The sequence below is a fragment of the Anas acuta genome, chromosome 3 (genome assembly GCF_963932015.1).
Source record: "Anas acuta chromosome 3, bAnaAcu1.1, whole genome shotgun sequence".
Classification (NCBI taxonomy): domain Eukaryota; kingdom Metazoa; phylum Chordata; class Aves; order Anseriformes; family Anatidae; genus Anas; species Anas acuta.
The window spans coordinates 119,258,161-119,270,451 of NC_088981.1; the positions used below are offsets into that span (position 1 = coordinate 119,258,161).

A 12,291-nucleotide genomic window follows, 5' to 3' on the forward strand; every position below is an offset into this window, starting at 1 on the left:
GTTTGTGCTCTGCATGCTGTTGAGCTAAGGCAGATTTAAAAAAAAGAAATAAAGGAAACGCACACAAAAACCAACAACAACAAAAAACACCATTGGCTGACTTGTTGTGATTGCAACGAACATTTAATCTCTTTGTTTTCCCAGGTGGTGTGGATGATACTGGCTGCACTGTTGGAGCTTGGATTCGGAGAGGAACAGGTGAGCAGAACCGTATGTTGCATCAGCAGTAGTCAGCATTGTGGAGAAGGTGGGCATCATGGCCGGCGTGCTAGTGAATGCTGTTACTCTGTTTTTGCAGCTGATGATGAGCCTTCAATTGACTAAGATGACAATCGGTGCCTGTGCATTTCTTGAGGCAGAGGGACTTTACCATGCAGCAACCTAAGAGCTAAGTTGGGGGGCACCTGGTATTTGCATATCTGGGGTGGCTAATGGGAGCTGGGAGCCAGAGCAGCATGGAGGCAGCTGGCTGAATAGACTTGGTGCCACTGTGAAGGTGGTTGAGGCTGGGTCACGTTCAGGGTGCTTGTGGCTGGGTCACCAGGCTAACAGGAGCAGCGGGATTATTTTGTAGCTTGAGTGCGTGCGCCATGCAGGACAATTTCCTTCTGTTCGTCTGTCCTGTTTGCTTCTGCAGTGTCTGTTCTGTGCTTCTCGGGTCTTGATATCCTCCTGGCTTTTTACACCGGACTGACCAGACAGGCAACTTGGTAGCTGTGCAGAAGGGCCTCAATGCTTGTTTTGTCATCATGGCTCTGATCAAGCAGCGACTGCAAGACAAGAAGTGCTCGAAAGTGCAGATCTGTTTCAGGTCTTGTGCATCATATTCGGTTTGAGATCGCGTCTGTTTCCATCCTCACTCTTGCAGAAGTCATCTGGGCCGCATCAGGAGCTCTTGCTTGGGAACTGATTTCCTGAGAGTTGTCTTAGGGGGTTTTCACTCTCCATCCTTCTGGTCTCTTGTCTTGAAGGCAGGCTTTTTAGGCCTCCATCATCCCAGTTCTGGCAGTTGCTTCCAGTCGCGTGTCGTGACATTGGAGTCTCTGGTAGGGTCTGGTGCAGAGCACCTGTTCTGACTTGCTGTTGCCCTAGGGCTTTCCTCAGGGGGTCACTTTTTCTTGTGCCTTGTGTTGTGTGTTTTGTTTGTAGTGTTTGTGGCGTGCCCGTGTGTGTATGTGTTTGGTCTGGAGCTGTCCTGCCTGGCAGTTAGTGATTAATGTGGCAGTGCATGGGTGTACTAATACATTGATGGGACTGTGTTGGCAAAGACATCCGGTCTGCCTCTGGGCACGTACTGAGGGGCAGCTGGCACAATCATGTCTGGTGGTTGGCAGTTGGGGATTTGGGAGAGTATATCTGCTTGTGAGCAGCTGTTTGTATAGTGCTTGAACGGTGTGCTTGAGGAGGTCTGTTGAATCTTGAAAGCTTACAGATATGGGGTTTTGAAATGTTTATTTTTATTTCTTTCCTGTCCCCAGTAGAGTGTAAACCCTAGGAGGAACCTGTCACAGGAAAGAGCTCCTTCTGGAACTGTTCAGCACTTGGTAGGCAACTTTCGTTTAATTTGTTTAAGGTGAAACACAGTGTACAACACGGGACTTGACCATAGCTGCTTTTGGCAAGGTGAGCGATGAGCAGATGTAGCTGGTACTTTAGGGGTGTAGTTGTCACTGCAGTTAGTTAACTGCACAAAATACAGTAAAAATCCTGATTATATTTCAGAGTTCTTGTAGCTGGCCTAAGAGAGCAGATGGAAACATCTGCCTCGAGGGGAGGTGAGGGGGGCAGATGTAAGGCAGCAGATGAGAGTATCTCTCCCTCTGTGCTGTGGCTTTGGATGCTGCTTCAGCCTATGCTTTTGTTTCTCTTTTGCAGGTGTCTCGCACAGGCTGAGTGGGGCCAAGCTGCACTCTGAAGAGCAGCACGAGAAGGGCGGGCTGTTTGTGAGCTGGATTGGAGCAGAACTGCCAAGTAGCACGAGGTGAGTGCGAAGGGTATCCGTCTTGCTTTGCAGGTGCCATGGCAGGCTCTCCACAGAAGCGGTTGAGGATTGGAGAAGAGGTTGCAGATGATCAAGGAGCGACACGTGCACGGATGGCTTGAAAAGGGTATGGCTGCTTTCTCTTCTGTTTATCAGGTGTCACTGGCGACATGGGCTGTGATGTTAGTCTTTAGAATCGGAACAAAGCAGGTGCTGAAATGCTTTGTTTTTTTTGTGTTGGGGTTGCACCTTGGTGAGTGTAGGGATGGGTTTTAAGTGGGTGCAGCGGAGGGCCTGAACCCCAGTGTCCTGTAGTGTGTTTTGACCCATCAGCATAGCCTTTTGGTTCTCAGGTAGCCTACTGAAGTAAGTGATTTTTCCTGCGAGTGGAATGGAATTGTTTTTTTTTTCCATGTAATTTGTTCTCCTCCTAGATTTTTCTTTTTATGTAAATAAAATATTGAGCTAATTCCAGAGGGGAAAAAAAATCAGTTTACTTTCTTAATCAGTTTGTCCTTTTAATATTCAAAGCTGCAGCAACAGCATGGGGATTTTTGTTTCTAGAAACACCCTAGCTCTCCTGTCTTCACTCTGCATGCAGTTGAGCTAAGCCATATAAATGAATAAAGAAACCACAGCTACTGCTCGTTTCTGATTTTTTTTTTTTTTTGTGCTTTCCCCCTTGCACTTTCCCAGGTGATTGGCTTCAGGGTCCAGGTGAGACCTAATGGTAACTGAGTTGCAGGTATGCCATCAGAGAGCTCCTTCTGCCTGGGCTGCACTTTTGGGTAAGCGTTTGGTTTTATTTCAGTTGGTTGCAGGGTTCTTTAGGTGGGTCAGTCTATGGACTGATGCGTTCTGAAGTAGAAACCGGTACGCATATCTTTTTGAGTTGGTAACTGGTAGGATCTGTCACTGTAAAGCAATCTAGTAGTAGTATGTGCCTGTATTGCACGCAGCTCTTCCTCAGGTGAGTAGATGTTATGGCAGTTTTACGGATAGTATGGTGATGTTACTTTGTGTGTTTGCTTTGTGGTTCTGGTTCCCTTCTGATTTTTGCAGAATTACGGGGCTTTTTGTGATTCTTTGCCTGTATGTCAAATATTATCAAAGTTACAACCTTGCTGTTAAAGTGATGGAGCAGGGTTTAGTTGAAATGTATCATGGAAGCTCCCTGTGTGAGCATGTGTCTGAAAATGGCAGCAGTGGGCACGTAAGGGGTAGTCTGTTTCAAGTTTAGGGACAGTTTGTTATATTTCTGGAGGTTTTGCCTGTGGGTTTTCTGTCTGTCGAGTGTTCAGACCTTGCAGCCTTTTAGTCTTGATGTCCTCGAATTGACATATTAGAAGTATGTTTATTAGGTGATTCCAGGTAGTTGTTTTTGGGAAACAGTGGGGTAATGTCTCTTGACCGCATAAGTGCAGTAGTGCCTAGAGAGTGAGCAGGCTCACCTTCTTCCTCTCTGCAGAATAAGTCCGCCCGGGCCCATTTCGGCGCGGCGCCGCCCGGGCCCATTTCGGCGCGGCGCCGCCCGGGCCCATTTCGGCGCGGCGCCGCCCGGGCCCATTTCGGCGCGGCGCCGCCCGGGCCCATTTCGGCGCGGCGCCGCCCGGGCCCATTTCGGCGCGGCGCCGCCCGGGCCCATTTCGGCGCGGCGCCGCCCGGGCCCATTTCGGCGCGGCGCCGCCCGGGCCCATTTCGGCGCGGCGCCGCCCGGGCCCATTTCGGCGCGGCGCCGCCCGGGCCCATTTCGGCGCGGCGCCGCCCGGGCCCATTTCGGCGCGGCGCCGCCCGGGCCCATTTCGGCGCGGCGCCGCCCGGGCCCATTTCGGCGCGGCGCCGCCCGGGCCCATTTCGGCGCGGCGCCGCCCGGGCCCATTTCGGCGCGGCGCCGCCCGGGCCCATTTCGGCGCGGCGCCGCCCGGGCCCATTTCGGCGCGGCGCCGCCCGGGCCCATTTCGGCGCGGCGCCGCCCGGGCCCATTTCGGCGCGGCGCCGCCCGGGCCCATTTCGGCGCGGCGCCGCCCGGGCCCATTTGTCATGTGGAGCTACAGAGCAGGTGAGGTAAAGGAGCTGGGAACAGAGAGGTATTGCACAATGATATGTTGCCTTAGTAGTAGTGAACGTTGTGCAGGAGGTGGTTATTAGGGCTGGCATTCTGATGAATGCTGGCTCTCTGTGTTTACAGATGGGGGTGAGTCTGTTTAAACTAATTCCAGTTCAAAAAGTTTCAGTTACTAGCTTGGTAATATTTTCAGTTCAATATTGATATCTGCAGAGAAAGTAAAAGGGGATTTTTGCTTCTAGAATCACTGCAGATATCTTGCCTGCTCTTTGCATGCTTTTGAGATAAAGCTGATTTTAAAAAAGAAAGAAAAAAAAAAACACTTGCTTCTCATGCTCCCTTCCTGCTCTCTTGTGCTTTGTCCCTCATCTTCCCCAGGTGATTTGGTTTGGGTGCTGGGCGGGGACAAAAGGTATATGAGCCCCAGGCACGACATCAGAGCTCCTTCTGCCTGGGCTGCTCTTTGGGGTCAGTGCTTTGTGTTTCCTTCAGTCAGTTGCAAGGTTCTCTAGGCAGGCTGCAGTTTGTGGAGTTCTGTATTTCTAAGTGCTTGGAATTCTAGATTTCTAAGTGCTTGAAATAGAGGGATATTTAGTAGAGGCTGCTGTCTCACTGTTTTTTGGGATGGTCACATATGCTCCTGTTTTTGCACCATATTTTAATCTCTACATGTATAAAAACACTTGTTTTAGTCTCCTGGAGAGTTTCAGCAGCTTGATTACATGCTACATGTGGCTTGACAGCGTAGATGCAGCATTGCCAAGAGACTGAGCAGGGTTGTATCAGAGTCACCTTTTCATCTGCAAGGGGTAAGTCTGTGATTACCCCTGCCGGGGCTGCTGTGTGTGCATGTCTTTTTGGCATTTGTGGAGCTCAGTTGTTTTTCTTTGTGTGTATGCATGTTCTTTTTTTTTTTTTTTTTTTGGTGGTCAAATAGTGTGTTTGCTGAGTGTGGTTAGAATGAGGAGGTGGGGAGCTGCTCAGGACTGGTAGGTTTGGTTTCTTAGGAGTGTGCAGCATCCTTCCTGTGCGATGCGACTGATTGTTGGGTGGGAACGTTCCAGCTCATATGTCTTAAGCAATGTAGCTTGTGTAGTGGTGTGTTGTGTGGCCTGGGCAGAGTTTGCTGTGGCGCTGTGAGTGTAGAATCTCAGTTAGAGCTGGTGAGCAGCTGAAGTACCGGAGCTGGGAAGAGAGAGGTCTTGCAGCAGGTACGCTGTGGCTGTGAGGTGCCTCAGAGTGTGCTTTTCCCTTGTCTCTGCAGGTGCTTGGTTCAGTTGTGGAGAGGGAAGGGAAATTGTCATGTCAGGAAGCTCTGAGGGAAGGTGAGTGGTGTCAGCCTGGTCATCCCTTATCTGAAGCGAAGGGAAGACGCTCAGGTGTTTCCCTGTGAGGTTCCGAGGTGAGGCTGTTTGGGATAGAGGAGCAGTGTGGCAGGCGGATTCTTGCAAGCACAGTTGTCATTGTATGCTTTTGTGTTCCCAGGTGGCGTGGGTGATGCTGGCCGCTCCTTTCAAGCTTGGACCTAATTTGCAAGTACAGAGGCAAGTGGCCTGCTGTTTTGAAAGGATAAAAGTAAAGCTGGGGTCGCTTATGTTTTTGAGGGTTGGGTGCTACTGCTGGCAGCTGAATGTTTATCTTCTGCCTGTGTTTTTCTTTTGTTCAGGGTGAAACGCAGTGTGCAGTGCAGGACCTCTCGACCCGAGCTGCCTCTGCAGTGACTCTGGTGCGTGATGAGCAGAGGTAACTGTTGTTTTACGGGCGCGATTGTCAGTGCAGTTATTTTCCTACATCCAATAGAGTAAAATTCCAGTTTGCCTTTTAGAGGTTCTAAAAGTGGGTGAAGAGAACAGATGGAAGCATCTGCCATGGGGGGCAGGGAAGCGGCTGAGGTACAGGAGGGGATGAGAGTATGTGATTTTTTTCCCGGGGGTGGAATGGAATTGATTTTGTTGGTGTATAATCTGTTCTGCTCCTAGATTTTTCTTTCAGTGTAAATAAAATTTTAAGTTAATTCCATTTGAAAAAGTTCCAGTTACTTGCTGGGTCGTGTTGTCCTTTCAATGTTAAAAGCTGCAGCAAAAGCATGGGGATTGTTGCTTCTAGATACAGCCCCAATTTTCTTGTCTGCAGTCTACGTGCAGTTGAGCAAAAGCAGATTTCAAAAAAAAAAACGAAAAAAAAACCATGAAACACACACAAAAAAACAATAATAAAAAAAACAAACCACCATTGGGTCACTTCTGAACGCAACGATCATTTGATCCCTTTGTTTTCCCAGGTGGTGTGGATGATACTGGCTGCACTGTTGGAGCTTGGATTCGGAGAGGAAGAGGTGAGCAGAACCGTATGTTGCATCAGTAGTAGTCAGCATTGTGGAGAAGGTGGGCATCATGGCCGGCGTGCTAGTGAATGCTGTTACTCTGTTTTTGCAGCTGATGATGAGCCTGGCAATTGACTAAGATGGCAATCGGTGCCTGTGCATTTCTTGAGGCGGAGGGACTTTACCATCCAACAACCTGAGAGCTAAGTTGTGGGGCACCTGGTATTTGCATATCTGGGGTGGCTAATGGGAGCTGGGAGCCAGAGCAGCGTGGTGCCTGCTGGCTGAATAGACTTGGTGCCACTGTGAGGGGTGGTTCAGGCTGGGTCACGTTCTGGGTGCTTGTGGCTGGGTCACCAGGCTAATAGAAGCAGCGGGATTATTTTGTAGCATGAGTGCGTGTGCCAGGCAGGACAGTTTCCTTCAGTTTGTCTGTCCTGTAGTGTTGCTTCTCCATTGTGTGTTGTGAATTATGGTCTCCTTGGGTCTTGATATTCTCCTAACTTTTTACACAGGACTGACTAGACAGGCGACTTGGTAGCTGTGCTGAAGGGCCTCAATGCTTGTTTTGTCATCATGGCTCTGATCCGAGCACTTTTTGTCTTGCAGTTGCTGCTTAAAGTGCAGATAAGTTTCAGGTCTTGTGATCTCAAGCTGAATATGATGCACATCTGTTTCCATCCTCACTCTTGCAGAAGTCGTCTGGGCCGTATCAGGAGCTCTTGCTTGGGAATTGATTTCCTGAGAGTTGTCTTAGGGGGTTTTCAGTCCCCATCCTTCTGGTCTCTTGTCTTGAAGGCAGGCTTTTTAGGCCTCCATCATCCCAGTTCTGGCAGTTGCTTCCAGTCGCGTGTTGTGACATTGGAGTCTCTGGTAGGGTCTGGTGCAGAGCACCTGTTCTGACTTGCTGTTGCCGTAGGGCTTTCCTTTTGGGGGTCACTTTTTTTTGTGCCTTGCGTTGTGTGTTTTGTTTGTAGTGTTTGTGGCGTGCCCGTGTGTGTATGTGTTTGGTCTGGAGCTGTCCTGCCTGGCAGTTAGTGATTAATGTGGCAGTGCATGGGTGTACTAATACATTGATGGGACTGTGTTGGCAAAGACATCCGGTCTGCCTCTGGGCACGTACTGAGGGGCAGCTGGCACAGTCATCTCTGGTAGTTGGCAGATGTGGATTTGGGAGAGTATATCTGCTTGTGAGCAGCTGTTTGTATAGTGCTTGAACGGTGTGCTTGAGGAGGTCTGTTGAATCTTGAAAGCTTACAGATACGGGGTTTTGAAACTTTTATTTTTTATTACTATTCTGTCCCCAGTAGAGTGTAAACCTTTGGAGGAACCTTTCACGGAAAGAGCTCCTTCTGGAACTGTTCATCAGTTGGTAGGCAACTCGGTGACTGTCTTGATCTACTTCTGAGGTGCTGAGGTATTGGGGCTTCTGTTTTGAAATGATAATATTGTAAATGGGGTCCCTTTGTGTTGTGGAGGGATGGGTGCTAATGCTGGCAGGTGAATGACTATCTTGTGACTGTTTTCATTTGTTGAAGGTGAAACACAGTGTACAACACGGGACTTGACCGGAGCTGCTTTTCGCAAGGTGAGCGATGAACAGATGTAGCAGGTACTTTAGGGGTGCAGTTGTCACTGCAGTTAGTTAACTGCACAAAATACAGTAAAAATCCTGTTTATATTTCAGGGGTATTGTAGCTGGCCTAAGAGAGCAGATGGAAGCATATGCCTCGAGGGGAGGTGAGGGGGCAGATGTAAGGGAGCAGATGAGAGTAACTGTCCCAGCTGTGCTGTGGCTTTGGATGCTGCTTCAGCCTGTGCTTTTCTTTTTGTTTCACTTTTGTCTCACACAGGCTGAGTGGGGCCAAGCTGCACTCTGAAGAGCAGCACGAGAAGGGCGGGCTGGTTGTGAGCTGGATTGGAGCAGAACTGCCAAGTAGCACGAGGTGAGTGCGAAGGGTATCCGTCTTGCTTTGCAGGTGCCATGGCAGGCTCTCCACAGAAGAGGCTGAGGATTTGAGAAGAGGTTGCAGCTCATCAAGGAGCGACACGTGCAGGGATGGCTTAAAAATGGTATGGCTGCTTTCTCTTCTGTTTATCAGGTGTCCCAGGCAAGGTGGGCTGTGATGTTAGTTCCTGAGAACTGGAACAAAGCAGGTGCTGATAATGGTCTTCTTTGGTAGGCAAAGAGCTGCCCGAAGCCCCGTCCTGTGTAACGTGAGCATGCCTCTCTGAGTATGAAGCTTGCTTTCCAGTAGTTCCCAAAACTGTGTTGAAGCTGAAATGCTGCGTCTGTTTTTTTGTGTTGGGGTTGCACCTTGGTGAGTGCAGGGATGGGTTTTAAGTGGGTGCAGAGGAGGGCCTGGCCCCAGTGTTCTGTAGTGTGTTTTGACCCACCAGCATAGCCTTTTGATTCTCAGATATCCTACTGAAGTGATTTTTTCCTGTGAGTGGAATGAAATTGAATTATTTTTTGGCGTGTAATCTGTTCTGCTCCTAGATTGTTCTTTCTGTGTAAATGAAAGATCGAGGTAATTCCAGATGGAAAAAGAAATCGGTTGCTTACTTGGTTGTATTGTCCTTTCAATATTCAAAGCTGCAGCAAAAGCATGGGGATTTTTGTTTCTAGAAACACCTCAGTTCTCCTGTCTGCACTCTGCATGCTGTTGAGCTAAGCCTTATAAAAGCAAATAAACCACAGCTGCTGCTCCTCCTCTTTCTACTTTCATGTGCTTTCCCCCTGCACTTTCCCAGGTGATTGGCTTCAGGGTCCAAGTGGGACCTAGTGGTAACTGAGTTGCAGGTATGCCATCAGAGAGCTCCTTCTGCCTGGGCCGCACTTTTGGGTAAGCGTTTGGTTTTATTTCAGTTGTTTGGAGGGTTCTTTAGGTGGGTCAGAGTCTATGGACTGATGCGTTTCCTAGTAGAAACGGGTACGCATGTCTTTTTGAGGTGGCAACTGGTGGGATCTGTCATTGTAAAGCAATCTATTAGTAGGTGCTTGTATTGCACGTAGCTCTTCCTCAGGTGAGTAGTTGTTATGGCATTTTTACGGATAGTATGGTGATGTTACTTTGTGTGTTTGCTTTGTGGTTCTGGGTCCCTTCTGATTTTTGCAGAATTACGGGGCTTTCTGTGATTCTTTGCCTGTATGTCAAATATTATCATAGTCAAAACCTTGGTGGCAAAGTGATGGAGCAGGGTTTAGGAGAAGTGTATCATGGAAGCTCCCTGTGTGAGCATGTGTCTGAAAATGGCAGCAGTGGGCATGTAAGGGGTAGTCTGTTTCAAGTTTAGGGACAGCTTGTTATATTTCTGGAGCTTTTGCCTGTGTGTTTTCTGTCTGTCGAGTGGTAGACCTTGCAGCCTTTTAGACTTTGTCCTTGAATTTACATAGTAGAAGTACGTTTATGAGGGGTTGCGAGGTACATTGTTTTTGGGAAACCGTGGGGTATGGTTCCTTGACCACATAAGTGCAGCAGTGCCTAGAGAGTGAGCAGGCTCACCTTCTTCTTCTCTGCAGAATAAGTCTGCCCGGGCCCCTTTCGGCGCGGCGCTGCCCGGGCCCATTTCTCAGGTAAATGTAGTGAGCAGATGAGGTAAAGAAGCTGGGAACAGAGAGGTATTGCACAGTAGCATGTTGCATCAGTAGTAGTAAGCGTTGTGGAGGAGGTGGGTGTCAGGGCTGGCATGCTTGTGAGTTCTGGTTCTCTGTTTTTGCAAGTGATGATGAACCTGTTTGACGTAATTCCATTTGAAAAAGTTCCAGTTACTGGCCTGGTCGTGTCGTCCTTTCAATGTTAAAAGCTGCAGCAAAAGCATGGGGATTGTTGCTTCTAGAAACACCACAGGTCACCTGTCTGCTCTCTGCATGGTTTTCAAGTAAAGCAGATCTTAAAATAAAATAAAATAGTAATGAAAAAAAAATAAAAATCAGCTGCTGCTGCTGCTCCTTTCTTTCTACTTCCTTGTGCTTTGCCCCTCCCCTTTTCCAGGTGATTGGGTTTGGGTGCTGGGCGGGGCCGAATGGTATATGAGCCCCAGGCATGCTATCAGAGAGCTCCTTCTGCCTGGGCTGCTCCTTGGGGTAAGTGCTTTGTTTTTCCTTTAGTCAGTTGCAGGGTACTCTAGGCAGGCTGGAGTTTATAGATTTCTAGAATTTTTAAGTGCTTGGAATTCACTTAATAGAGGGATGTTTAGTAGAGGTTTGTGGCTTATTGTTTTCTAGGATGGTGGGGTACTCCGCTGTTTTTGAGCTGCACTTTAATCTCTAGATGTATAAACCCACTCGTTTTATTCTGCAGAGGACTAAAACCAGCTTGATTGCATGGTACCTGTGGCTTGAGAGCGTAGATGCAGCATTACCAAGAGACTGAGCAGGGTTGTATCAGAGTCACCTTTTTTATCTGCAAGGGGTAAGTCTGTGATTACCCCTGCCGGGGCTGCTGTGTGCGCATGTCTTTTTGGCATTTGTGGAGCTTGGTTGTTTCTTTTTTTTGTGTGTGTATGTGTATGTTCTAACTTCTTGTTTTTTTTGAGGGGTGAATAGTGTGTGTGCTGAGCGTGGTTGCCAGGTGGATGTGGGGAGCTTCTCAGGACTGGTAGGTTTGGTTTCTAGGAGTGTGCGGCATCCTTCCTGTGCGATGCGACTGATTGTTGGGTAGGAACATTCCAGCTCATATGTCTTAAGCAATGTAGCTTGTGTAGTGTGTGTTGTGTGGCCTGGGCAGAGTTTGCTGTGGTGCTGTGAGTGAAGAATCTCAGAGCTGGTGAGCAGCTGAAGTACCGGAGCTGGGAAGAGAGAGGTCTTGCAGCAGGTACGCTGTGGCTGTGAGGTGCCTCAGAGTGTGCGTTTCCCTTGTCTCTGCAGGTGCTTGGTTCAGTTGTGGAGAGGGAAGGGAAATCTTCGTGTCACGAAGCTCTGAGGGAAGGTGAGTGGTGTCAGCCTGGTCATCCCTTATCTGAAGCGAAGGGAAGACGCTCAGGTGTTTCCCTCAGAGGGTCTGGGGTGAGGCTGTTCGGGATAGAGGAGCAGTGTGGCAGGTGGGTGCTTGCAAGCACAGTGGTCATTTTGTCCTTTTATGTTCCCAGGTGGCGTGGGTGATGCTGGCCGCTCCTTTCAAGCTTGGACCTAATTTGCAGGTCCAGAGGCAAGTGGCCTGCTGTTTTGAAAGGATAAAAGTAAAGCTGGGGTCGCTTATGTTTTTGAGGGATGGGTGCTACTGCTGGCAGCTGAATGTTTATCTTCTTCCTGCCTTTCTCCTTTGTTCAGGCTGCAATGCAGTGTGCAGTGCGGGATGTGTCAACCAGCTGCCTCTGCAGTGACTCTGGTGTGTGATGAGCAGAGGTAACTGTTGTTTTTGGGGTGCGGTTGTCACTGCAGTTATTTTCCTACATCCAGTAGAGTAAAATTCCAGTTTGCCTTTTAGAGGTGCTGTAAGTGGGTGAAGAGAACAGATGGAAGCATCTGCCACGTGGGGCAGGCAAGCGGCTGAGGGACAGGAGGGGATGAGAGTATGTGATTTTTTTCCCGGGGGTGGAATGGAATTGATTTTGTTGGTGTATAATCTGTTCTGCTCCTAGATTTTTCTTTCAATGCAAATAAAAGTTTGTGCTAATTCCATTTGAAGAAGTTCCAGTTACTTGCTGGGTTGTGTTGTCCTTTCAATGTTAAAAGCTGCAGCAAAAGCATGGGGATTATTGCTTCTAGAAACACCCCAGTTTTCTTGTCTGCAGTCTGCATGCTGTTGAGCAAAAGCAGATTTGAAAAAAAAAAAAAAAAAAGAAACAGGAAACACACAAAAAACAATAAGAAAAAAAAAACCACCATTGGGTCACTTCTGAACGCAATGATCATTTAATCCCTTTGTTTTCCCAGGTGGTGTGGATGATACTGGCTGCACTGTTGGACCTTGGACTCGG

The 12,291-nt window shown here is 48.6% G+C and overlaps 1 long non-coding RNA gene across 1 annotated transcript; it reads left to right on the forward strand.

The window, feature by feature from the left end:
* The first annotated feature begins 7,676 nt into the window (after positions 1 to 7,676).
* LOC137855080 (uncharacterized) lies at positions 7,677 to 10,273 on the forward strand. Its single transcript, XR_011095509.1, has 3 exons — positions 7,677 to 7,786; positions 7,908 to 8,442; positions 8,553 to 10,273. It is a non-coding gene; the product is annotated as an uncharacterized lncRNA (long non-coding RNA).
* Positions 10,274 to 12,291: the final 2,018 nt, after the last annotated feature.